The sequence below is a fragment of the Dermacentor silvarum genome, chromosome 1 (assembly GCF_013339745.2).
Source record: "Dermacentor silvarum isolate Dsil-2018 chromosome 1, BIME_Dsil_1.4, whole genome shotgun sequence".
NCBI classification, from domain to species: domain Eukaryota; kingdom Metazoa; phylum Arthropoda; class Arachnida; order Ixodida; family Ixodidae; genus Dermacentor; species Dermacentor silvarum.
The window spans coordinates 304,216,703-304,240,756 of NC_051154.1; the positions used below are offsets into that span (position 1 = coordinate 304,216,703).

Here is a 24,054-nt window from a genome sequence, read left to right on the forward strand (position 1 = left end):
AACCACAACCTAGAAGCGTGATAGCGTCGGATTGTTATTTGACTGTACGAGAAAAAAACTTGATAAGCAGCCTGGAATCTTTGAATGCTATCGCGTTCCACCCTTAAGGCGAAGCTTACGCGTCCTCCATTTCTGATGGTGCTTCGCTGTACTTTAGTTCTAGGCAACATTGAGGGGAATGTTGAAAACTGAGCGTTTCTAAAGATTTATCGGGCCCCATGTCGCAGAAAATACAGTGTCGGTGTCGGCGTCAACGGGGTCCAATATCGCTATCACGTTCCACTCTTAAAGGCGAAGCTTAAGCATACTCCAACTTTTGATTTGTTCTTGAAGCACGGCACTGCCAGGCAGTTTCTTATTAACAGAGGCCGGTCATTTCTATCCAGAGTTGTCGACGATATTCTGCAATCATGTTCTACTCAGCAGATCACCACCGCTTACCACCGAGAGAGAGAGAAACGTGGTGGGAAAGGCAAGGAGGTTAACCCGAAAAGATTCTGGTTTGCTACCCTGCACTGGGGGAAGGGGAAATGAAAGGCGGAAAGAATAAGACAGAGAAAAAGCAGACACTAAAAAAATTCAAGGAATAAAAAGAGGAGGTTGGAAACGTCTGTGAAAACTATAGTCTGTCAGAAAGTCCACTCGATTGAAGAAAACTTCAAGAGTGCCTCGACTGACTTGTTGTGTGACGACTGTGTAGGCCGGTGTTCCAGGACTGTCTGCTCCGAAAGCGGCCGGTCGTCAAGACGTGCCAGCGCGGTCTCGAGTGACTGCCTATGTACGCTGTATTGGGGACAGTGACAAAGTACGTGTTGGATTGTTTCCTCGTCGCCGCAGAGGTCACATGCAGCCCTATCCTCCCATCCGATGCAGAAAGCAAATTACTTCCTAAATGCGACACCAAGGCACAATCGGCAAAGTGCCGTTGTTTTGGGTCGGGATAGTCCAGGTGGAAATCGAAGTCGAAGACAGGGGTCCAGTCGATGCAGACGTGTGTGTTGCAAACTAGGTGTGTTCCACAACGATTGTGTGGCATCGTTTGCAAGCACTCGAAGTTTCGCTGCTGCGTCTGTTCTTGACAGCGGGATTGGTTCCTGTGCGCCGTCTTCATGAGCAGATCGAGCAGCTTCATCGGCATATTCGTTGCCCATTACGCCACAGTGGCTAGGGAGCCACTGAAAGGTGACGTCGTGTACTTGCTCGACGAGGCAATGAAGGAGCTCTCGGAGTTCGAGGACTAGTTGTTCGTAGGGTCCACGACGTAAGGCGGAAAGCAAGCAATGTAGAGCTGCCTTGGAGTCACTGAAAACACTCCATTTGTTAGGTCGTTCATTACGAATTCTGCGAAGTGCGCTACGAAGAGCAGCAAGCTCCACGGCTGTCGATGTCGTCTAGCGTGATGTCTTGAACTTCAAGGTGAAGACTTTCGCAGGAAAAAAACACTGATCCTGTAGAACCTTCCATGGTTGTTCAACCATCAGTGTATAGATGGGTATGATCACTGTATTTTTCGTACAGCATGATCAGCAAAAGTTACTTGAAAGCTGGTGATGAGAGTTCGGCTTTCGTTCGAATTTCAGGCACTGTCAGTCGAACTTGTGGTTGAGCCAAGCACCAAGGAGGAAACAAAACTCTCGTTGCAGCTGTGTAACCTGATGGAAGGTATATACGATAAGGCAGTATCGTCTGACAAAAAGAGGCACGTGGTCGGTCTTCTGGCAGTGAGGCTAGATAGTGGGAAGTGGCGCGAGCAAGGTGCCTGACGTGTGCTCTGAGCGCTTCCATAACAATGCGAATCTTGGCTGGGTAGTCATATGCAATTGCAATGGTTTCTGATGTTGATGTACATCATGGCAACCCTAGACAGACCCTAAGTGCCTGTGCCTGAGCACTTTGGATTGTACGGATGTTAGTTCTACAGGTATTGTTCAGCACTGCCAAGCTGTACCTCAGATACCCGTGAAACAGCGTCCTGTAGAGTTGCATCATCGCGTGTACAGAAGTACCCCAGGATTTTCCTCCAATAAACTTGAAGAGGTGAGAGATGGCTGTCAGGCGCTTCTTCAGGTTGGCGACATGGGGACTCCAACAGAGGCCACGATCGATGATTAACCCTAAGAACCTGTGCGTTCTGACGTAAGGGATATTTGGTCCATCGATGGTTATGGTGTATGGTGTCATTCGTTTCCGGCTAAATGAGATCAATACGCATTTTTCTGGGGAAATCTTGAGGCCTTGTTCAGTAACGTACGTCGCTATCAACACCGCGGATTTTTTGGAGCCTTGCGTGTACTTGAGGACGCGTCACGCCAGATGTCCAGACGCATATGTCATCCGCATATATCGACAACTTCACCGTATTTGGTAGGCATTCTACGAGGGCAATGAGCACAAGATTGAAGAGTGTTGGGCACAACACACCACCCTGTGGTACTCCACGGTGTGTATAGTGTAGAGAAGTTGGGCCGTCTTCAGTATTCACAAATAGAGACCGCATATGTAAATAACTGCGTGTCCAACGCTAAAGCCGACGACCGAGGCCAACCATTTCCAGAGCCTCTAATATAGCCGCATGAAGAACATTGTCATATGCTCTTTTGATGTAGAGGAACATGACGACAGATAATCGCTTACACGCCTTTTGATGTTGAACGTAAGTAACCAAATCGATGGCGTTGTCAATGGAACATCGGTGACGTCGAAAGTCAGCCATTGCGTTTGGATAAACTTCATAGCGTTCCAGGTACCATTCAAGCCTGGCGAGGATCATTCGTCCCATCACCTTCCCAATGCAACTAGCCAGCGCGATTGGGCGGGAGGAAGTAATCTCTAGAGCAGATTTGCCAGGTTTGAGGAGTGGCACCAGGCGGCTGGTCTTCCATTCTTGAGGACTCATTGAAGATGTTCAGCAGGGCACTTCGAGATAGTTAATTCACAGAGGTGGCACAAGGTACGGTAAGAAATACCATCTGGTCCAGGTCACGACGACCGATTACATAGGGCAAGTGCCGCGTCGAGCTCTCGGGTGGTGAACGGCAGATCCATGCGTGAGTCCCGTGTGTCCGGAACGTAGTCAAAGGTAAGGGAACTTGATCCCGCTGACTGGCCGGTAATAATGGCACAGAAATCTTCCGCTACGTGGAGGTCTTGTCGGCGCTGGAAAAGTGCTAGTGCCTTGAATGGAAAGCGTTGTTCCGGAACAGAACGTAGGCCTCTCGCAGTTCTCCATATTTGAGACTGTGGCTAGCGGGGGTCAAGGGACTCACAGTACTTTGTCCATCGCTCGGATTCCACTTTATCTATGCTCTTCTACGCAGTTTATATATACAGTTTATATATAGTTTATCTATACATGCTTTCAATGCATGTGTCTGCAGACCACTGCGTATGGGACGCTGCTTTGCCTTAAGTTACTTTTGTCTATAATTCGTCCCGCCATGATACCACCGGCTACTCGCTGTTTTATGTTTTATGGCGTGAACCAACACTACCGATGGACGCATTACTACCTGTCACGCCGCTTTCACACAAGGAATACGCTAATGACTCAATAACTCCGGTCACCGCGGCGCGCTATATTGCTCGTCAACAGCCCATGACCTCGCAAGCATCCCAGAAGTCTTTGCACGATTTGGGCCACACAGAAACTGCTATAATCCTCATTGCTCCCTCGTATTGTTACGGACTCGTCTCGGAGAAAAGCTCTTGTCTCGCTACGATGGCTCCTACCGCGTTTTGCGTCAGATAACACCAGTGACCTATGAGATTGCCCCGTAATATATCTAAGCTGGCGTCATACCGCCCTAACACGGACATTGCTCACGTCGTGTGACTTAAGCCGTATGTGCCGGCCCACGATGTCGCATCCTAACGTGCTCCGCGTCGGTGCTCCTAGCTCGGAGGGTAATGTCACGGAGATGAAGACAAACACAATTTGGTGTCTTGGTCAGATGAGGAAGAATTCGAGAAGCCACTCGGATGCCACCTTCGTTGATTCTTGCGACTTTGTCCGCTTGTAATTTGCAAATAGTTGCAAATAGGAATTTTTCGTAGCAACATAATCAAGGTCCCTTAGTTTCCATGAACTTTACAAATTGATTATCTGGAGAAAATAAAGGGGTCGTGGACTAAATGTCTTTTGCATCTATTGCTGAGATCTATTAACAACTGTGCTAATTGGTTCTTCTTTCTGGGGTTTTACGTGCCAAAACCAGTTCTGATTATGAGGCACAGTTATGAGCAATGTGCTAATTGGTAGCCATAATGTCTTGATTTCTTCCTTGAGTGCTACAAACGATGGGGTAAAGCACATGCACGGACATATTTAAATGTTTTGCTTTTATATGAGTGAGCACACAGCCCCGTATTGAACTGCACCAATGTTCCAGCACAAATTTTGATCATTTTTTGTAATGATTTAAACCTAACGTAAGATTTGGTGACATAGCTCTGTGGTATGCTAGCGAATGATGATGCGCTGGTCAGTTCTCGTTGAAGACATAAGGGCGTGTGAAGGCATCACTGTGTGAAAATCGACCTCTTTGTAAAATATAAATTTGTGTTGCCACAGTTTGAAAACCTAATTTACAGTTAAGAAATGATTACCTCTTGTTCCCCAAATGCTTATAAGGTGGATGATGCATGGAAGCATTTGTCAGCACTCCATACATTTATGAGTCGTCCAGACAACACACGGCATATACGAGTAGTTACGCCACTGTTCTGGCGATGAACAAGTGGTGGAGTCCTCCAATTTCTCGTAATTTCTCATAATTGGTGCTGACAAAGTGCGGTGACGGCATGGATGGGCTCAACATCTGTTCCTCACAGAAGCTAAATTTTCGGCGAAATCGCCTCGGCCGCCAGACCGGACACCACAGGGCACAGTGTTATCTCCTGTTCAATATCACCGTTATAGGTCTTCCGCCATTCCTCGAGAACATCCCGGGGATCTGGCATAGCCTATACACGGACGACGTTACCATTTGGCTGTCCACGGGGCCAATCGGTGCAATAGATAGCCGCAAGCAGACGTGGTGAGCGACTATGCTAAGTCATTCGGCTTCAGCTGAGCCCCCATAAAGTCGGAGCTACTCCTGGCGTCACCGCGAGAGAATCACGCACCCGACTCGCGCACTATCATCATACAGCTGGAGCGACGCACCACTGTCCGTCTCAGAGCAGGACAACACTTTGAATGGGTTTCCAGTTGGATCACAGCAACACAATATTAACTAACCAGCTTAAGAATACAACAGCCCAAGTCACCCACATCATCCGGCGAATAGCAACCAAGACAAGATCGAGGCATGGGGGAGGCGAACACGCTTCGGCATTTCCGAGCCTTCGTCGTGTCTCGAATGAATTCCGCTGCCCCGTACGCTCTACTCTATGCGATGAAATTCAAGAAAATTGACATAAAGATCAGAGAGGCATCTAAGTAGGTGATGAGTCTGGCAATAAGTACGTCCACACAACACCTACTCTGGCTTGCAGTGCACAATGCGGCCGAGGAGCTGATCGAGGCACATCTGTCCAGTCAGCGTACAAGGTTGGTGGTCAGGGAAACGGGGAGGTCCACCCTCTCTCGTCTGGGGCTATTTTCCCCGTGCAGGCACCCGTCGCCTCAGTCTGTAACCTTACTCCGTGCCATCCGGAGCAACATCACCGTACCTCCCCTACCTCGGAACATGCACCCAGTGCACCACGTGCAGTGAAGGCAGACCCGAGGCCGGGCCGTACACAAGCAATACGGGAGTCAACCCTCTACAGCCTATACAGCCTTTTCCCGTATGAGCAGCCATAACAGCCACCGCTATCGTCAATAAAGAACATCGCAGTAGCATTTCATTCCACCGAAACAATCCCATCCAAGCCCAGGAAGCGGCCATAGCCATCGAGCTCTCTGAAACAGAGGTTAAAGTCATAGTGACCGACTCTCAAAAGGCGTGTCGCAGCTTCGCTAGCAGCATATTTCATATCAATATGCTCAGAATCACCAATCAAAAGTCGCCAACGAGACCAGTCATGATCATCTGTGTGCCAGCCCCCCACGGCATTCCTGTCAACGAGATCGCCAACCTCGTTGCTCGAGATTCAACCCGCTGAGGCGACGCCAAGGAATCCGAGTCCGAGCGCATACACCCTGTAGTCTCGTACCAAGAAATCACAAAGCATTACAAGCTAACCTGCAGAACATACTTTGCCACGCAAGTCACTACTGTTGCGGCTTGGGGTAACGTTTGGGCCAGGAATCCTCCAGGCACAAGGATTAGTACCGCCGGGAGTAGGGAGTGAAAGTAAAAGGGTTCAGTTTACATATTATCACTGGCTCCAGATGTAGGAGCCCATTACTTGTAGGAGCACTTGAAATGTCTGCGCTCACTACATGTTTGAGCACACAGATGTAAGCACAAGTCAGGACACCCTCACGGCACCAAAATTGCAATATTAAAACAGTCGTCTTCCCTAGGCGACAAGAGTTGGGAATCTGATGACTGCATCTAGGCAATCAAAATCGCCGAACCGTTCGCGAACGATTCGGGGAACGGTTCGGCGAATGGTTCGTTCGCACAATCCCAGGCATGTCTTACCAATTTTTATAGCAGTGGTGTTGGTGTTTTATGGGAACATTTTAGGAGCATGTGCCAGTATTGCCTCGATAAGTTTGTCCCGAACAAACGAAAGAAAGTACACAAGGAAACGCCGTGGATGACGCGAGACATCATCCATTTAAAACGGAAAGTGAAAAGATTAAAAAAGAACCGCGCACCACTTAACCTCATAGCACAATCCAACGGAAGCCGTGCAAGTGCATCGCATCATTTAAAGAAACATTATTTCAGTACAATGCTACCAAGCTTTCACAAAACCAACCCAACTAAATTTTCGAACTACTTAAGTAAGAAAAAGCAGCCAGTTTCACATATTTCAGCTGTCGGCGTTATTATTAACGAACAAAGAGGCATTGCCGAACAATTCAATATATACTTCAACAGTGTATTTTATGCTGCAACTGATGACCTTCCTGTGGCCACAGACACTGCAATTACCCATTCTTTAAATATTATTAGTTACCCTGCAGTGCTCTCAATGCTACTTAACTTGAGAACTAAGACTTCTTCTGGACCCGATAACATACCAAATGGTTTTCTTCGCCGATATGCCAAACCTCCCGCAAAGTACCTTGTCATCATATTTCATGCTTCCTTGTGGAGTTCGAGTTTGCCGAAGGACTGGAGGGCAGCCCGTGTAGTGCCCATTTTCAAAAAAGGCGACCGACTACTTTTAGAAAACTGTCGCCCGATCTCATTAACGTCAATCTGCTGTAATAATTGAGCAAGTTGTCGTGTATACCCTGTTGTAGAATACATGCTGAATGAGGTTCCAGGCAAACGTAAGCGTCGACGCGCGATGCCCAGACGAACCTCGTTCTCTTCTCCAGTCGCCTTGCTATGCCACACCATGTGGCATTACCCCCTCTTCAAAAAAAAAATAAAGAAAAAGAAGGAAAACATACACAGGCTTGACGTGAGAGCGCCGAGATGGCTTAGGACGAAAACAGGCTGTAGTCACAATCACTTTGGTGTGCGATATAGTCAGAAGGCACTGAGGGACGACAAACAGCCAGATCTAACCTAAGTGGCTGAAAACGTCGGATATTAGGAGCTATAGTACGGTTTCAACCGCACAACGTGCAAAATCTCAGATTGCGGTTGTCGACGTCGGGGAGGCTGGCTTCCGTCAGGAAGGACTTCGTAATTCACGTGACTAATTCGCTGCAACACTCTGTAAGGTCCGAAGTAGCGACTCAAAACTTCTCAGTCGTTTTCGGCGCACGGAAGTACAGACCAAGACTTGATCACCAGGGTGGAACTCGACTTGTCGATGGCGGAGATTGTAACGGTGCGCATCGATGCTCTGTTGTTTCTTTATGTGCCCTCGGGCAAGCTGACGGGCTTCTTCCGCGCGTGGCACAAAAATTTCGGCATCTTGGGCGAGATTCAGATGATCAATATTGTCGCACGGCAGCATTGCTTCTAACATAGTCTGCACTTCACGACCGTAAACGAGGTAAAACGGTGTGAAGCGTGTTGTTTCTTGCGTAGCAGTGTTATAGGCAAACGTTACGTAAGGGAGTATTTCGTCCCACGTCTTGTGCTGCACGTCTACGTACATAAACAGCATGTCAGTCATCGTTTTGTTCAGTCGTTCGGTCAAGCCGTTTGTCTGCGGATGATAGGCAGTTGTGCAGCTAAGTTTAAAAACGTCTTCAATGAGCTGTGCTGTAAAGGCTTTTCCTCGGTCTGTGATGACGTGCGATGGGGCGCCATGCCGTAGGACGATGCTCTGTATGAAAAACTGGGCAACCTCGGAAGCTGTGCCTCGAGGCAGGGCCTTTGTCTCAGCATACCGCGTTAAATAATCTGTGGCGACAATTATCCATCTCTTGCCAGAAGATGACAGTGGAAACGGACCCAGAAGATCCATGCCGACCTTGACGAAAGGTTTGCCAGGTGCGTCACTCGGATTCAGCAATCCCGCAGGCTTCACAGCTGGCGACTTGCGGCGCTGGCATTCACGGCAGGCTTGGACGTACCGCTTAACACACTCGGCAAGTCTGGGCCAGTAGTAGGATTTGCGCACTCTATCAAGCGTTCGCGTAAAACCCAAATGGCCAGACGGAGGCTCGTCATGACAGGCGAACAAAACTTCAGCACGGAGGTCTGCTGGAACGACCAAAAGGTAGGTCTTGTTGGTGGCAGCAGAGTTGTTATACAAGGTGCCATGTCGTAAACAAAAAAAAAAATGTCACAGTTTCGCCCTAAGGGCGAAGCAATGAATGCGATAGCAACACAGCAATGTCATACGAAGGTGAGCGGCTTTGGTCGCAATATGAATTGTAGCAAACATGAGCTGATTAAGTAAGCACGTGTGCTGCGGCGTAAGTAGACCGACATGAAGAGAGACTCGATGACCACGAGAAGGCGCGTGTGAAACGGTGGTGTTGATGAGAAGCGCTTCCCGTGGGGAGGGCGTGCGAAGGGACACACCTGTAGCGCTGCACTGCCGATCCGGGCAGCATTACATGTGTAGCGTGCGTTGGAAAATGTGGCCCGACTATTACTAACTGAATGAACAAGCGTGGTGTGAGCTCGCACAAACAAACATGAATAGATCACACTGAATGACTGCAGACAACGACTGTCAAAACGCTGGCAGCAAGCGCATACGCTGCAGCGGGCGAAGGTACGTGCGGTCTATCGCTTCAACAGAAACTGAGCGGCGAATGCACAGTGCATAAAGGTCAGAGCCGTTTGGAGATAAGAGACGGTGCGGGCGAGCGACGAGCGCGGTTGTTGGCAGAATAGAAATGCCCCCCCCCCTCCCACTCCCTCCGGCGCTGGCTTCCCGCTTCCTTGCTTGCGCTTCCTTGCTTGATTGAGTGCGTTCGCTCTCCGTGATAGCGCGCGTCCCCGCACGCTTCCGCTCGGGCATACGGCGCGCGGCGAAGATTTTATCTATACAGAACCTCACGGCGACGGCAGAAATCCGGTTGAAGTGTCCATATAATTGAATCGCAATAAAAGACAACAATACTCAAGCGATATGCCGTGGTACTGATGGGTTTCGTGCTTCAAGATGTTCGAATATAGGCCGTAGTGCGTCATCTGCGCGTTGCCGTGTGGACAAGTCAGTAATGGTTGCGGCCCAAAGGAAAGCGCCGTCCTCCTCAATGTCTTGGTGGGTAGTGTCAATGGGAGCGCGCGAGAGTGCGTCAGCGTTTTCGTGTATGCGGCCCGACTTGTACACGATGTCACGTTGGACTCCTGCAAACGTAGACTCCACCGTGCCAGTCGTCCAGAAGGGTACGGCAGATTTGCAAGCCAGCATAACTAGTTATGATCGGTTAAAACTTTGAACGGGCGGCCGTAGAAATAAAGTCGAAATTTGGCCAGCGCCCATACGACGGCAAGACACTCTTTCTCCGTGATGGTGTAGTTGGTCTCTGCACGCGACAGCGTGCGACTTGCGTATGCGATCACTCTTTCAATACCTTCCTGCCGTTGTGCAAGCACCGCACCAAGACCAACGTTACTGGCGTCTGTATGCACTTCCGTGTCCACGTCCTCGTCAAAGTGGGGTAAAACTGGTGCTGACACCAGACGCTGTCGAAGCTCGATGAAAGTAGTCTCTTGCTCTGCAGCCCAGATGCATCGTTCCTCGTGAGGCGATTCAGCGGCTCCGCCATATTCGAAAAAGTTTCGAAGAAACGCCGGTAGTATATGCGCAAAGGCCCAGGAAGCGTTGGACACCCTTTTTGTCGGTCGGTGTAGGAAACGGGGCTACAGCGGCAATTTTCGCGGGATCGGGGCTCACGCCTTCCGCGCTGACCACGTGTCCCAGAAACATCAGCTTCTTGTAGCCGAAATGACACTTCTGAGGCTTAAGGGTGAGGTTAGCCGATGGGATGGCTTCGAGAATCTGCCGCAGTTGTTTCACGTGGTAGTCAAATGTCGCCGAAAAAACAACCACGTCGTCCAGGTAGACGAGGCAGCTTTGCCACTTCAGACCAGCGAGAACGGTGTCCATAATTCGCGGGAAAGTTGCTGGTGCCGAACAGATACCGACAGGAAGTAGTCTGAATTCGTAAAGGCCATCTGGAGTGACGAAAGCAGTTTTTTCGCGGTCTCGCTCATCTACCTCAATTTGCCAGTAACCGCTCTTGAGATCTAGACACGAAAAATGCTTATCTCGCCGCAACCTGTCTGAAGAGTCATCGATACGCGGTACTGGGTACACGTTCTTCTTGGTAACATCGTTCAGGCGTCGATAATCAACACAGAAACGAAGCGTTCCGTCTTTTTTCTTGACCAGAATGACCGGGGAGGACCACGGACTGTGCGAAGGCTGAATGACACCATCATCTAGCATCTCCTTGACTTGGGCTTGAATTGCCTCACGTTCTTTCGGCGAGACACGATAAGGCTGTTGTTTGATGGGGCTTGCGTCGTCGGATGTCGTTATTCGGTGCTTCGTGATTGGCGTTAGGCCCACCTTACTAGACCGAGCGAAGCAAGCGCGGAATTCATTCAAGAGGTTTTGGTCATCCATAAGCTCAGAGTTTACATCGATGTCTCTGAGCGAAACGTCGTCTGTGTCCACTTCAGAAGCAAAACACTCGACCATCTCCGTTGATGATTCCGCGTAGGCGACGGCAGTGCCACGAAAAATGTGCCGATGCTCAAAAGTGAAGTTGATAACGAGGACCGCTGTCTGGCTATCACGAAGTTCCACAAGGCTTCGCGCTACAAAAGTACATTGGGTCAGCAGCATAGAAATGTTGCCTTCTACAATGGCTTCACCGTCTTGTAGCTCGTCGGACTTGACCGGAACCTTAACTCTCGCACGCGGCGGTATGGTGATGCTGTCGTCCGAAACGCGAAGTGCGGATCTGCGTCCAATGGCGTCGGTCTGTGCTGTTGACCTTTGTGTCCAGAAAGTGATGCAGCGCTCGCGGAGGTCAATAATGGCCCCATATTCCCTGAGAAAGTCCATCCCAAGAATTACATCGCGGGAACACTCGCGTAGAACCAGCCAAGTGGCGAGAAAACCAGCACCGCGAATTTCTACTCTGGCGGTGCATACCCTTACAAAAAAAATTGTTGAAAAGTTGTTGAAAAGTCATTGGTCAATGTCAACAAATGGCATTGAAAGCACATTGAGGCTTTGTTGAAACATTATTGAGGAAATTGTTGACAGGTGTTGAAAATTGGCCCGCGACATTTTGTTGAAACATCATTGGGTCGTTCCAATTTGAGAAGTCATTGATGGATTGTTGAAACCATGTTGAATTCCAATATTGAAAGCCCATTGAAGAACTGTTGAAGATGTGTTGAATGTCAATATTGAAAACCTGTTGAGACATTGTTGAAATATGTTGAATGCCAATATTGAAACCCCATTGACATAATGTTGGAACTGTGTTGAATGTCAATATTGAAACCCCATTGAAATATTATTGGAGCAGTATTTAATATCAATATTGAAACCCCATTGAGATATTATTGAAGCATTGTTGAACATCAATATTGAAACCCCATTGAAGTATTATTGGATGAGTGTTAAACGTCAATATTGCTTGATGGAGGCAAAAGGTGCTACATATCAGAAACAGGACACAAGAGGAAAAACACAGACAACACACACGTTAAGCACCAAACGTGTGTGTTGTCTGAGTTCTTCCTCTTGCGTCCTGTTTCTGATTCACTATGCCTTTTGCCTCCATTATATTATACCAACAAGCCCAACGTGCAATGTTAGTCAATCATGCAACAACATTTAAATATTATTGGAGCAGTGCTGAACGTCACTATTGAAATCACTTGAGAGCCCACTGAAATATGCTGTTTGGTGAATAGTGTTGAAAACTGCACTAGACTTTTCTTTAAATACCGCTGAGCTACGTTGAGTCTCATGGCATTACCATTGATGCCATCCATATTGATGTGGTCCTTGCATACTAGAGGACAGGGGCAAACTCAGGCACTTCTTTATTGAAGACCTGGGTCACCCAGGGATCAAAACCACTTTTAGATATAGCCTGTTATAAAACATATTATAGAGCTGCTAGCAGAACCATTAAGCCAGTTTTCGAATTGGCTTAACACACAAAATCAATACTCCTTCACAAAATCAACAGCTCAATATTGATATGGACAAAAAGCATTTTTTTCTAGCTGAATTGTTTATTGAAGCCAAACATTTGTTAACTGTACAGCCATGTGTGCCTTGAGATCAAAAAATTCCTAACGCAATCTACAAACTGCCAGCAGCTTGATACAATAAGGAAATTGAATACTGAGAGATGTAAAGTTTGCATGGCCCTAAAGTAAAACATTTCTCAAAATTGAAATAAATAGAAAATAAATATTATACAAGCATTACAGTAAATACCATTTAAAATGTACTTGATTTCTCTATTTGGTAGCCAGTAACTTAATAATCATGGCACAATCTGCATGAGCCCACTGAGACTCTTATTTATTGGTTAAATGGTGTGCCCATTTTACTAAACGTTATCTACCTCTGAAACGACATGGTAATTACAATAACTTGTGCCATGGGAGCAGTTTATTGTGCTGCATTGCTTGTTGCACGATCCAGTTGCGTTTTCTGCCATGATTACTAGGTTCCTGGACAGGTCATTACATACCAAGCGATTTATTCACTTTGACTACTTAAGATTTTTATCTGATACTGTGGCCATTAGTTACCTGCTGGAAGACTTAAATGGAACTGGCATGAGGAATTTTTTTTAAAATTTTTGAGTGCCGCAAAACAAGTTAGAATGAAAGAATTTGCAAGAAATCAGATTTCATGCATACATGAAAGAAAGCACATCGCTGCCTTGCCCGAGAACTGTTGTTTCACTCTGAATTTATGCAAACTTTAACACTTAATTCTTACTGTTTTGAAATAGCAAAATAAACCATTATTACAAACAAATGTTAATATGTAGTTTTCCTTTAACAGAACCACTCTGACAATAGCACAGATTACACTTTCCGGTGTACGTATGAAACCTAATTTTCTGCAAAATTTCTCACTGGGCCTACTTTTACTTCATCAAACAAACTTGAAATGGTGTGCCGTCATGGAACAGTCTTGGCATGAAATGACCCGAGATACCTATGAAATAAAATAGTCAAGAAACACTAGCTTTTGTAGAAATATATTAAAGATTTACGTAAAAATGTACTAAAGTACAAAGCGCAACACTTGTGCAATTCATTATTAATCACAACACAGTACTTGTGTCTGAACCATCCAACCTGGGCTTTTCAGGTGACTAGAAACATCATAATAATAAAAAAATGTTGAGGGCTGCAAGTGCACAATACTTGAACTGTCCACAGACTTGAGCTCTTCTGGACACTTCAGGTCCCTTGCGAGAAGTGAGGCCAGAGTGTTCTTAATGTAGGTCATGTTTGTCCCAGGACACTTGCGACAGGGAAAGCCTGTAAAAAAAGGAAAAACAGCACGACGTTAAAGATCAATGTTCCACATGCAAAAGTGCGACATACAGTATGCCCTGTTTTAATGAAACTGTTTCATTTGTTTTGTTTATTCCAAGTTTTCACGAGTTCAATTCTAGAGAATGACCAGCTTTCAAAGTGGAGTGGCACCGGAGGACTCCACTTAGTACAATATGCAGAAGGCAAACAGGAAAAGCCCACTGTGGCAGAATAACTTCATGAATATCCTTGATGTGAAAATGTGAACGTTGCTTGCTTAGGACAAAATGATGGAAAAAAAGACTTCATACTGTTGGTGAAAAAACTTAAAGGTAGACTACTGGCAACTAAAATTAGTTCTCTCAACAATCATAATCAAAATGTGCAGCACTTTATTGAACTTTTCCTTGCAGGAGTTGGTCCAAATACGGTTATGCGGCCAGAATGAGTGTGGTATATCTGAATTTGTTTTACAAGCTCATATGCTACTGGAGTGCACTTCTCGCATCGTGATGACCATTCTTATGCCTCTCTACTGAAAACAAAATACTGCTTATAACGAGGATTTACTGCAGTTGCACGCCGACCTGGTTACACTAACACAAATAAATGCGAAGAAGAAATACGAAGAAATGCTCAGTCTTACAAGAGAAATATGCAAGTGGACTGGCTCTGCTAATCCTTTGAGGGTCACTGCCATGCATGTAGAGTGGTGGAAACAAATCGTGTGGTCATGACCATAAATATGAGGCGGCGAAAGAACATATAAATAAGCATACCTTTTAAGAATGAAGTGTCCCCAAGCATCACATTACAGATTCTGTAACCTTCTGCGACTTCTACAAAAATCCTGATTGTGCTGTTGCCCCTTGGCTTCTTCTAAAACTGATCTTTCTCTTTATTCTATGGTGCCCATCACTGCAGTAGTTTGGGAGTATTCACCTAGTTTAATGTTTTGTGAGTGTCATTACATTTAACAAATGTGATTATGCTAGTTTGCCCTGCATGCTACAATAAACATGGTGTAAAACAGCGGACACTAAGAAACCTTTGTCACTTTGTGACCTAAAAAATTATTTACCCATTTTTTTTCTGGAAAGGTCACTAAAGAACAATCCAGAATAAAAATATAACGCTTAAATTGGGGGACGTTTGCCGGAAAATATGTGATCCTCAAAGGGTTAAACATGAACACCTACAAAGCTCATTCAATCTTTGATAAATCTAAACCCATAGTACTTGAGCACTGGTTTATAATAACGCTGAAAACAGGCAAGTGCGTCCTTGAAGTAAGAAAGCAGGAGACATTTCCAACAATTTCAGAGTGGGAGCTGTGGACATGCCTCATGTTCTGTAAGAAGCTTTATATAGTAGCTGCCAAGGGCCTATTGAGTACTGATCATTTTATGGGAACGTGAGGAAAAGTCAAATAAATACCTTTGTTTTTTCCACATCCTAGAATACAATGTGATAAATTGGATCTTAATTGGTTGAGTGCCTAGAATGAATGGACATTGCTAAACATAGCAATGTTGACAACGAATTTGGCAACTGTTCCTATTGGTGCTTTGATCGAAACAACCAAACAATTATGCCCCGTAACTTAAGCTCCCTCTGCTTAAAGGCTACTGTCTGCCACCACATGGACCTCCTTCAAGACAGGAGCAACTTTAATTCAATGTGGTCTGTTGAAATAGGTGAAATCACTATGTTTTGCGTTACAGAATCTGGAGGGCCATATTGATTGCTGAAATTTGGTGGAAGTGCTGTCCCTCGAGTTGAGCAGTAACTGCACTTGAGCATAGCTTCTCCACAATTCCTATATTATAACAACACTTTCAGGCTACTTAAGCACACCCGCTATAGCACCAGATTGGTAGCAAGCTTCACAGAGTGGTACTACAGATTGGTAGTTGCTTCATTCCAACTGTTCATTGCAATGACAGTCAAGTAGTGCAACTAATGCGCAAATACACCTAACTTTGTCAATTGAAGCCACCAATCACTTCTGGCAGTTAAGGCTGCTTTTAAAATTTAGCACTTTAGTATGGAGGCGTTAGAGACTTGAGATCAAATGAACATTCATTCCAAATAGTAGGCTATTGTAGCACGTAGTTGCAGACACAGGCTACTTGAAAGTCATTTGTTGTGCTAATAGCAAGCTGGTAATTCCAAGTACAAAATGTGAAGGCAAAAATGCAATGGGTAAAAGGATGTACGGTACTTGCCTATAACAGCGTTGACCCTGATAAGGCCAAGAGCCTCTTTTTGCCTATTGGTGGTGGTGTTTCCGAGAAGTAAGTGGCCCATGAGGTTCTCCTCAGTGAACACATGGTGAATCAAGGCCCTTGCAAACTTGCCTGGTCCACCATGGCAAGCTGTGCCAGGATCATCTGAATGAGCACCTCTCCAACCTATGTGAAACGGCACGTTTAGGTAAATAATATTAGTGAGGTAGTTTAAGGATTTTAAGCACATTTACACAACAGCCACACTCCGAATAAATCACAGAAATACTGCCTGCTCCAGACCTAAAATGTCAACTAATGTCACTAATAAAAACAACTAAAACTAATGTCATAGCTCGTTATGCTGTTAGGATGCCATGTGCTTCAGAAATACAAGGATTCACCCAGTACAAAATAAAATAGTAAGTAAACCAAAGCATTGAAAACTTTAATGCAAGTAGCATTTTTAGGATACTTCACATACTTTCGGGTGTCTGTCTAACTATTTTCCAGCCAATTTGTGTCACTTGGTGGTCAATGGCTTAATGGGTAGGGCTGCTATGTAGACGGGAAGTGGGTTAATAACCATCTGATGGACCTGCTTGGATCTCTGGGTATGTGACTCAGAGTATGTGCCATTCTTCAATGAACCTCTTTCACGCCATCGTGGGCAACTGCTGCTTGTGTTGGCAAGCAGCAGTAGCAAGCAGCTCAAACAGGAAGATAACTGTCGACGTTAATGCGATTACCACTACACATCAGATTCGCTTGCTGTGTCCCAGACCTACTTAGCTGAATGTGTACATAAGACACAAGGACAGGGTGTGCCAACTGCCCACCTCATCAAATAAATGAATCGACTCCCAAATCAAAGGTTATGCAAAATCGCAAAGGAGACACTTAATGCTACCATTTTTACTAAATCTTAAGGAGAATACCTCCCAGCAATACATTCTCCTGGCAACAGTGCATTTGATCATGGTGACGCTAGACGATGAATGGCCAAAGAATTCACCTTTCGCATTCCGGCTGTGGCGTCTCCAGGCTCATTTTGATTCTGAAAACAGATGTCAGTATTAAAATGTGACGCCACGATAACTCAAAAGCAACAATCAAAACATCTACATGGACGATTAGGCCGACATAAATGGATGGATATAAATGACTGATTGAAAACATTAAAGCATGGCTGCTCTTGCCACTGGCAGTGTGAGGTGGGCAAATAATTTATTTTTAATTTCTCTCCTAAATTTTAAAATTATTTTTGCTCATCTACTGCATGAACTGTTGCGGCCACATCTTAAAGGTAGCTCGTTCATATAAAACCAGTGTTGCATTTTTTACTCCCCGTCTAACTGCTGCTACTGCAGTTTGCTTACTCTCTAAGTATTCCACAGAACTGCTCCACCAACAAACCACTGTTCCAAGCTTATGGCAAAGCGTCATTTAGATCACAAGATACGCTCCCCTTTAACTCTCTCTCCTCTTTAGTGTGTGAATTCAAAGCAAAAATAACTTATTGACATAGCTGTCTGCTTCTATCTCATAAAAAGCCTTGCTAATTTTTGACATTTGTCGATAACCCTTACATGCCTCTGGGAGCACAGTGGGACGACACGGCAAATATGCCCAAGCATCTCGTTCCTTTACTGATTTTCGAACTTAGTTATATCAATCAGTTACTGAAGGGCCAAAGGCTGAAACTTCACACGATGACATTATTTTGAATGTTTCATCCCACTAAAGCAGAACATAGCATCCCACAGAATCTGCCTTTTCCGTGAATATAGAGCGCCTACGCGAAGGCGTTAGCGCGAAGTACTCGATGGCGTCGAAGGGAGATAATGGTTAAAAAAAAAAGTTCACCGCGCGCGTACTGGCGGAAAACAAACCACACATAACCTGATGATTTCACAGCATTCACTGGCATCAGCCCTTTTTTATCTCACCTATCACATAGAATCACATATACGCCATTGCAATTCTTTATTATTATCGCGCCACAGCGCGTGTCTACCGCACGGCGTGTCAGCGGACTCTGGGCACTCGATCCTGAAGCGAACAGCGCAGCAGAATACATTAGAAGGGCAAAACGCCCCGCGCATATTTTCGACGATCCCGACACGCCATGTAGTAGATGCACGTCAATGGACGGCGTTGCGCGAACGAAATATACTTGATTACAGTACAGTTCGGATTATTTCACGTCGCATTGTTTCCACGAAAACGGCAAAGCACGAGCGCTCATTAATAAGGCTAATTTCAATCGGTGCTGGAACACCGTACCAAACATCGTGGCGCGCACAACATGCCCTGTTTTAGCTGGCTCCACATAGCTGCCCACCAAAACGGCAGAGCACGAGCGCTCATTAATAAGGCTAATTTCAATCGGTGCTGGAACACCGTACCAAAAATCGTGGCGCGCACAACCACGGCCGGGCTCGACTGGCGCGCGCGTTCGCAAGAAGCGAGCGCGCGCGCCAGTCGAGCCCGGCCGTGACACAACATGCCCTGTTTTAGCTGGCTCCACATAGCTGCTTTACGTCGCCGCAAGCGCGCTGTGAAGTTAAATCAGGATAAAACTTCATGCTCAATATCACAAATCTAGTGCTGCACAACCAATTCTCGCAACGGAAGGATAGTACTAGTAATGAAAACGAGCACAGAGGCGCGTGGAAGACACGCACGGGCTCTGTACGCACTTTTGCTGATGGCGTCGCAATGAACGAGCAAGTGGAATTCGAAACACTCACTCACCTTCGATGTGGCTGAGTCGGAGGCGATCATGGTGATCTTCGAGGCAACGTGTAGCCCATTAAGACCGAGCAATAAGTTGTAATATACCAAAGATGTCACAGCGAGGCAAAGGGCACAGAAAACGCAGCAAACTCATCACGCAACCCGCACACATACGCCGCACGCACAAAGTTCTGGAATCCGCCAAAGAGTCAACAGCACAAGCGCGCAATCACACAAAAACGCGCATACAAATCCACGCTTTCATAGATATGAATTGCCATATTTATTAACAAATCTTGTAATATAATGGTATTTCTTAACAATTTCTGTGGTTTGCAAGAGTGTGAAAATTTTCTGCTTAGCTTCCTTGAGGAACTATTTTCTTTATCGCGGTAACGCAGTGCGCCGGCCGGTCACGTACGGAGCGCGCGGGAAATAGTGCAAAATTCAAACGTCGCAAATGTCGCGCCCTGTGTGCGCGCACAGTTTTAATCGTTTGTATTAAAAAGAAATATTTATTTTAATACGTGAAGCAACCGGCGCGAAATGAACTACGGACCAGCAACGTACACAATTGTCGCTGTTCGTGCTTGTTAGTTTGACATCATGACGAACGGTAGACAGCATGCCGTCCCATTGATTAAACATTTGTACCTGTGCTTCTGCGCTACGATTTGCTACCGGCAAAGTATAACAGCGTAGATTGTGCGTGGTGGCCAAGCAGTTTCCCAGCACACTGGCCAGCACCCCGTCTCTACGTGTTACAGAATAGACCTAGGCTTTCATGTAAAATATGGACACCACGTCGCAGAGATCACCCAAACTTGTTTCATTTTATTGTGCGCTAAGGGCTAACAACTAAACAAAACGCACTCTTTGAAAAACATATTTATTTATTATGCTTACATACTACTTTTCCCACCATCTTGCCCATATTTAACATGGAGGCAATGCCGTTTTCTGACACAGACAGGGCACTGGCCACTTACAATAGAAGTCGATGGGAATCCAGGAGGTGCCCAATCATCGGTCATTGGTCACTGCTTGTTGGGACGTTTGTCTTGTGCTCCAATTTTGTGTCTATATATATATATATATATATATATATATATATATACATACAGGGTGGTCATTTTTAAGTCTTACGGAATTTTTAGAAATCGCCTGTGGCAGGTAGCATTTCTAAAAATTCGATTCGATTCTTATCATTGAGCTGGGTTAATCGATGAGGCGGACATTAGTAGCACGAGCAATCGAAACATACATTCAACTAATTAAGAAGAAATCACTAATTAACTTCTTATTTTATTACTTTACGACACATATTGCGATTTACGAATTTGAGCCGGTGAGCTTGTCAGGCGTATCCACTTGGAATGAATTTCCAGAATGACACCAGTTTGGAGATATGCGCCATCAAACTCGCCGTAAAAATGCACTGTTGTTACACTTACTTTGTTACCAAAATGCTGTTTTATACATTGAAGCGCAAAAGTAACTAAAACGCCCTTTATTAGTCCCACACTTTGGGCAATAATATCTCGAAACTGGTGTTATACTGGAAATTCATTTTAGGGGGATGCGTCTTGCAAACTCACCGGCTACAATTCATATATTGCAATATGTGTCGTAAAATAATTAACTAAGAAGTTCATTAGTCATTTTTTGTTAATTATTAGAATATTAGTTTCAATTTCTTGTGTTACTAATGTCCGTTTCTTCGAATAACCAAGCTAAGTGATAAGAATTATGCTACCTGCTACAAGCGATTTTTAAAAATTTTCGTAAAGCCTATAATTTTGAACACCCAGTATATACAGGGTGTCCCAACTTTCTTGCACCGACACTTAAATATAGGCAAGTGCCACGTAGCTGGACAGAACCAAGGTAATGCTGTTTGCCGTCGCTTACAGATACTCATTTTTTTCATTAGATAAATAATTAGATAATCATTAAAATTAATAATTAATAATCAATTAATAATAAATAATTAGCTTCTCAGATATTATATTTAGCTGAAAAGTGTCAATCAGAAAATTATAGAGCAACAGGAAAAACTCCCGATACAGCTTTCTGTTGCCCAATACGTGGTACATAAAAGTGTTTTTCCGAGCGTGAAAGAAGCCCGCGGATACACGCATAGTGCCTCGAGCGGCTACTTGTGCGGCAATTTTGCGTGTATTCGCGGGCTTCTTTCACGCTCGAAAAAAAAAGAAAAAGAAAAAAAATCAATTTTATGTTGCACGGATTGAGCAATAGAAAGCTTTATCGGGAGTTTTTAGTGGCAGGAGCGTCGAGTGCCATTTGTTCTTTGTACAGAACTTCCAGTTCACCTCCTGAGATGATCAAGAGGTGAAAATAAATCGAAAAAAAATAGTACAGTACAAAATTCACGAATTTCATTATAGATATGATATCGGAGCATAAGTTTAGCTATAAGTTGAGTTACTGAAGTGTCTGGAATAACTAGAATTAATTAGCTGAGACGACCGGGGATGCAATCCAAGTAAATCAGAAAAATAGAAAAAAAACTGGTTCAGTTCAGAATTCATGACTTTCATTATAGATATGATATCAAAGCATAAGTTTTGGTGCAAGCTGACTTGCTGAAGTGTCTGGGATAATTATAACTAATTAGCTGAGACCAGATTAAAAATAAATCAGGAAAAAAAGAAACAAAGTAGTACAGAGCAAAATCCATCGGTTTCTTTATAGACATGATATCAAAGCATAAGCTTAGTTCAAGTTGAGTTACTGAAGTGTCTGGAATAATTATAATTGATCAGAAATCACTTATTACTGCTTACCAAAGCACAGAACACCAACGCCGGGATGCGAGTGCCAAAAAGAAACACCTAAGTCAAAGTTTAAGGTTGCCTACTCTTTTAAGCATGAAATGCTTTTAGCTCCCGTTGTCGGCGATCTTCAAGTGACCTTGAGCCAAAAGCCAAAGCTGTTATCCGGGCAATCAAAACGAGAACATGCCGGCAAGTTGAAAATGAAATTTTGTCACCCGTAGGCACGAGTACAACTGTGGCATGGACGTAGACTGCAATATAGCGTACCGTACATGCAATGCATTGTACTTGATATAAACAAAACATATGAGCAAATAAAATAGTAAATGGTGTCTGCTTGACACTGACTTTGCCACACATCAAAAACCACTATGACAAGTTGCGAGAACAAAACGAGATCATCCGAGCAACCAGTCAAACTTGAAAAAAGGCGGTCTCTGGCACCAACCCTTTACTACATATGCTAGTTACTCTCCAAACAAATTACAAAAAAATATTGCTTGCGAGTTCTTCCCAATGTTTCTTGACGATATCACTCAAGCTGTAACTTCTATTATGCTGAAGTTTTGTCATTTCCAATAGCGACGTTCAAAAGGCAGATAGATACAGGGGCAGATAAAGTGGGCCGATCCTGGAGGCTGTGCAGAAAGGGTCCAAGATCAATGGCACCCGTTTCATGTGGGCCGATCCTGGAGGCAGTGCAGAAAGGGTCCAAGCTCAATGGCACATATCCCCTGTGGGCACGGGGACCTGTAACCCTTCCTTGAACTGCCCTTGTCATACGTGGGACCCAAAGAGACAAAGTTAACAGCCCTTCCTCTGTCGAGAAAATGGAGTACTGACTATTGATATGTTGTTGGCATATTGTTGAGGAATTGTTGACACAATATCCTTTCAATAATGCCTCAATAGTTATTGAACATACACAACAATACCTCAACAATAATGTTGTTGAGCGCTTCACAACAGTAAAGTCATTGACTAATTGTTGTTGACATATTGTTGAATAATGTTGAGTATTATTGAGAAGTGTTGAGCAATATTGACATTGAATATATATCTGAAAGCAAAGCTTGTCGCCGTAAGCATCTTACGTAAGCAAAGGCATATCTTACGTAAGCAAAGCTTGTCGTCCGATTCTAGTAAGCGAAGCTTGTCGTCCGATTCTAGCATGCTGATTCTAGCGTGACGGCTTCCGAAGCCCAGGCGAAACGTCAGCGAAGAGCCGCCGACCCTGAATTTAGGGCAAACGAAGCGGAACGCCTGCGGCAACGTCGTCTTGCCACAAGCTCCCCCAGTTACGACTCGAGAGATAGGCATTTGGTTCAAGTTATGTGACACTCTATATATTTAGTGGTGATTAAGTGAACAATAAAACAATATATATGTGTAAAACACATACACGTCTACATGTGTGTGTTTCAGATATATATTTAATGTAAATATTGCTCAAAAATTCTCAATAGTACTCAACATTATTCAACAATATGTCAACAACAATTAGTCAGTGACTTTACTGTTGTGAAGCGCTCAACAACTTTATTGTTGAGGTATTGTTGTGTACGTTCAATAACTATTGAGACATTATTGAAAGGATATTGTGTCAACAATTCCTCAACAATATGCCAACAACATTTCAATAGTCATTTTTATAAGGGTATAGAGCTATTCGCAAGAATCTAATTAGGTCCCTACAGGGAAATTACGTATGGCTTTCACAGCTTGACTTGAGTATAGGTTCCCGACCAGGGTCCGAGGACTTTCTTTAGCAATAAGGCCCTCCCGAAAGGCACGCCTATCTAAGACACCAAGACAACCGTGGAGTGTCTCTGTTGCAAGTAAAATTTTAGGCATTCAATGAGTATGCGTTCTACAGGACTATCCAGTTGCCACAACGAGCACAGCGAAGACGAACTTTTTCTTGTATGCGATATAAAAGCTCGGCATGTAGGCCACCTCAAGGCATAGACAATGTAAGGGGGTGCCTAGTGCACAATCATTCTTAAGGTTTGGTGAGAAGCTTAACAAAGCGTTTATGGAAGCGTCTAACAAAGCGTCAAGAAAGATGATTTCTCCGCTCATCGGAGCATATCAATCTTTGATAATTTGCGCCTTAGTCCGTGAAGTGTTTCTTTTTCTTCTTTTTTTTGGTGTTCAATGCTGAAAACGCAATAAGTGTAAGAACATTTAAAATTTTCGCTGCAGGAGACATTTTGTCCGCTACCTCATTAATCGTTATCCCGGTATGGCGTAGGCTCCTCTGTAAACGGA

General features: G+C 44.7%; 1 protein-coding gene and 1 long non-coding RNA gene across 2 annotated transcripts in view; one reads left to right on the top strand and one right to left on the bottom strand.

Annotated features, from left to right (window-relative positions):
• The window catches only part of LOC119442065 (keratin-associated protein 19-2-like), a 317,990-nt gene that overhangs the window by 45,647 nt on the left and 248,289 nt on the right, over positions 1–24,054 (top strand). The window lies entirely within an intron of this gene.
• Positions 14,485–20,018, bottom strand: LOC125942233 (uncharacterized). Its single transcript, XR_007464922.1, has 3 exons — positions 19,004–20,018; positions 17,262–17,303; positions 14,485–16,432 (listed from the first exon to the last, which is right to left on the bottom strand). It is a non-coding gene; the product is annotated as an uncharacterized LOC125942233 (long non-coding RNA).